This window comes from Hemiscyllium ocellatum, chromosome 5 (genome assembly GCF_020745735.1).
Source record: "Hemiscyllium ocellatum isolate sHemOce1 chromosome 5, sHemOce1.pat.X.cur, whole genome shotgun sequence".
Taxonomy (NCBI): domain Eukaryota; kingdom Metazoa; phylum Chordata; class Chondrichthyes; order Orectolobiformes; family Hemiscylliidae; genus Hemiscyllium; species Hemiscyllium ocellatum.
The window spans coordinates 135,473,601-135,477,608 of record NC_083405.1 but is presented as its reverse complement, the minus strand read 5'-3'; the positions used below and the strand labels follow the sequence as shown (position 1 = coordinate 135,477,608).

Sequence of the window (4,008 nt, the reverse complement as noted above, 5' to 3'; positions counted from 1 at the left end):
GTAACTGCACAGAGGCCAATATGTCGTCACCTCATTACGCTTTATTCACTTGTGTACAGTATATTGGCTGTAGCCAGCCAGCTCAAAGTCAGTCCCCCGAACTGAGAAGATTCTAAATCCCGAGATAATTTTCTTTTCTCCTGTTTGTTTTTAAAATTTTTAAAAAACATATTTTAGCCAGTACAAATTACAAACAAACAGTTAACATTAACAGCTGCACACAAGAAACAGCAATTTACAGGGGAAAGGGACAGCAAAGCCAGACCCAAAGACCTCAGTTAAATCTGTTTTTAGTGTAAATCTTTATTTATATTCCACCACCGAGAAGAAAGGAAACATGGGAGTTGCCAATGAAAAGCAGGGCCGTTCTCATCAAAGGGCAATGCTGTGTGATCAAAGAAATGAAGGGGAGTGCAGAGATGAAATCAAAATAGACTTGGAGGGGGAAATAAAACACCCTCCCCAGTTATTTTTTTTCCCCCCACACTACTGCCTAACAGCAATAGAGCTTATTTTTCCCCTGCACATCATGTCTTGTTTGTGCAGGTGTCGGACACAGTGAAGAACAAGTGTGCAAATCTTTATTTATATTCCACCACCAGGAAGAAAGCAAACACCAGAGTGGCCAGTGACAAGCAGTGCCCTTCTCAACAAAGAACATCTGCCCAGTTAATTTTTTCCTCTATTTATCTCTCAGTCCACTCTACCCGCCCCCCCCCCGCCCCCCCCATTCCTGATGAAGAATTTTATGCCCAAAACATTGACATTCCTGCTTTTCAGATGCTGCCTGACCAGCTGTGCTTTTCCAGTACCACACTTTTTAACTCTGATTCCCCAGCATCTGCAGTCCTCACTTTCTCTTAGCTCCTACAAACTGAGGATCTCCTGTTAATTTTTTACTTTACAGCAAAAAACAACAACAAATCTTTATTAAATTTCCACCATCAGGAAGAAAGGAAAAACCCAAGTGGCCAATGACAAGAAGTGCCCTTCTCCTGTTAATTTTTTGTGTGTGTGTGTGTGTGAGTGTGTGTGTAGGTGTGAGACTCAATGAAAGACACAAAGTGTACAAATCTTTATTCAATTTCCACCACCAGGAAAATAGGAAAACACCCAAGTGGCCAGTGACAAGCAGTGCCCTTCACATCAAAGGACAATGCTGTGTGATCAAACAGTCTTCAGCCTACTGCACCTGGTATTCCAAGGCAATCTCCCATCCAAGTACTAACCAGGCCTGAGTCTGCTTAGCATCCGAGATCAGACGAGATCGGGCGTTTTCAGACTAGAATGGCCGTAGGCAATCTGCCCAGTTAATTTTTTTTTTAATTAACCCCCACACTACCGCCTAACTGCGGTAGTGCTTATTTTTTTCCCAGCACCCATGGTGTGTGTGTGTGTGTGTAGTTGTGAGACACAGTGAGAGACATAAAGTGCACAAATCTTTATTTAATTTCCACCACCAGGAAAAGTAGGAAAACACCCGAGTGGCCTGTGACGAGCAGTGCCCTTCACATCAAAGGGCAATGCTGTGTGATCAAAACAGTGAAGGGGAGGGCAGGGACAATCTGCCCAGTTAATATTGATAGCCGGTGCCTTCTGATTGGCTCAGGTTAACACCCCCAAACAAGGACCTCATAGTCAATGAGATCCATATGGTTCCAATCACTACAGCTTCCAGATAGGAGGCAAAACGTCATTGTGGAGGTCTGTTTTTTGTGTTTGGAAACCTGTGACCAGCTGTGTACTGTTACATACATTAACCTATGGCCCCTTATTTGACATTTCCACCATGGGAAAGAGACCTCAGATATCTATCCTATTGATGCCTCTCATAATTTTACATACTTCTGTCAGGTCACACTCAGCCTCCAATGCTCAACCGAAAACAATCCAAGTTTGTTCAACATCCCCATAGAGCTAATAAACTCCAATCCAGGCAACCTCCTTTCCACCCTCTCCAAAGCCTTCACGTTGGTCCCATAGTGCGGTGACCAGAACTGCACACAATAAGCGGGATTTGTTTCTCCTGAAGAAGAGGAGGTTGATGGGAGATCTGATTGAGGTATGCAAACTAATGTGAGGCGTAACTAAAGTGGATAGTGAGAATCATTTACTATCATAGATATATCTAACACCAGACAGCATACATTTAAGGTGAGGAGTAAGAGGTTTAGAGGAGATCTAATTAAAGCCATTTTCACCCAGAGCTTAGAAATATGAAATGCACTGTCTGAGAGGGTAGTGGAGATACATACTTTTGCAACATTTAAGAAGCATCAGGATGAGTACATACTATTGTGTAGCAATTTATTGTCATTTGTTATAGAGAGATAGAATCAAAGAGATGTACAGCATGGAAACAGACCCTTCGTTCAACCTGTTCATATTGACCAAGTATCCCAACCCAATCTAGTCCCACCTGCCAATACCCAGCCCATATTTCTCCAAACTCTTGCTATTCATATATCCATCCAGATGCCTTTTAAATGTTGCTATTGTACTAGCCACCACCACTTTCTCTGGCAGCTCATTCCATACTCACATCACCCTCTGCGCGAAAAAAAGTTACCCCTCAGGTCTCTTTTATATCTTTCCCTGCTCACCCTAAGTTCTGGTCTCCCACACCCCAGGAAAAAGACTTTGTCTATTTATTCTATCCATGCCCCTCATGCTTTTATAAACCTTTGTAAGGTCACAGCAGTTCAGGCCAGAGATTGCCCTCCTCTGGCTTATCTCTCCACGCTTCAGGCTCACTGCCTTTATTCCTGATGAAGGGCTTTTGCCCGAAACATCGATTTCACTGCACTTTGGATGCTGCCTGAACTGCTGTGCTCTTCCAGCACCACTGATCCAGAATCTGGTTTCCAGCATCTGCAGTCATTGTTTTTACCTTTGTAAGGTCACCCCTAGCCTCCAACGCTCCAGGGAAAACAGTCCTAGCCTATTCAATCTTTCCCAATGGCTCAAATCCTCCAACTCTGGCAACATCCTTGTAAATCTTTTCTGAACCCTTTCAAGTTTCACAACATCTTTCCGATAGGAAGGAGACCAGAATTGCACACAATATTCCAACAGTGGCGTAACCAACGTCCTGTACAGCCGCAACTTGTATTTATGAAAATATAGTGAGATCTGTCTACATTGTCATAATACAGAGCCATTCTAATTACAGAAAGTATAAAAAGAAATAATTGAAGCAAAGTTAAGACAAAGTTCATCTTTTGTTTTCTCCACTGCTCCTGGGTTTCTGAAGTGGCTATGGGACAGCATTGTCTCACCTCCCTGAGACTGTATGTAGTGATTGGGACCAGGTGGACCTACCAGGTGTATGTTACCAGGTGTGAGGCTATTAACCTGGGACAATCAGGAAGGTCCTGGCTGACCAATACAGCCAGGAGATTTAGAATCTCTTCAGTTTAGGGGACTGAATCTGTGCTGGCTGGGCCACAGTCAGTATGTACTGCTGTTGGTTTTTGTTTTTGAGGACCTGATTTCTGTGCTGGCTAATCTTCACAGTCAACGTGTTACAGGTATATTTCAGTTCTCATTAGGGGACTATCGTTCCACTTGCTGATTACAGCCTGTGTGTTACTCTTTTTTTTGAGAAAAGGACTATGCTAATGTTATGGCAGGGCTTAGCCATTGCACTGTGATCTTTAGTGTCTGCACTCTCCTTTTTGCAAGTGTTTTCATTTTTTGGTGATTGGACTGAGCCCCTGTGAGTCAACTGCACCTTGCTACTACCTCCCTAGATAACTGTTTTTATTACATGTGGCAGTGAGTATACAAGCAGGGAATAAATCCTAATTCATAGAATACCTACAGTGCATACATTCAGCCCATCAATAATACACCAACCCTCTGATGTGCATTCCATTCAGGCCCACGCCATATGGGGTTTTTAAACATTGCTAATCCACCAAACCTGCACATCCCTTGACACTATGGGTCACTTTTTAGCATGGCCAATCCATCTAACCTGCATATCTTTGGACTGTGGGAGGGAAC

General features: G+C 43.2%; 1 non-coding gene across 1 annotated transcript; it reads right to left on the bottom strand.

Moving 5' to 3' along the window:
• Positions 1 to 1,180: 1,180 nt before the first annotated feature.
• LOC132816281 (5S ribosomal RNA) lies at positions 1,181 to 1,299 on the bottom strand. The gene has a single exon (XR_009644774.1). It is a non-coding gene; the product is annotated as a 5S ribosomal RNA (ribosomal RNA).
• Positions 1,300 to 4,008: the final 2,709 nt, after the last annotated feature.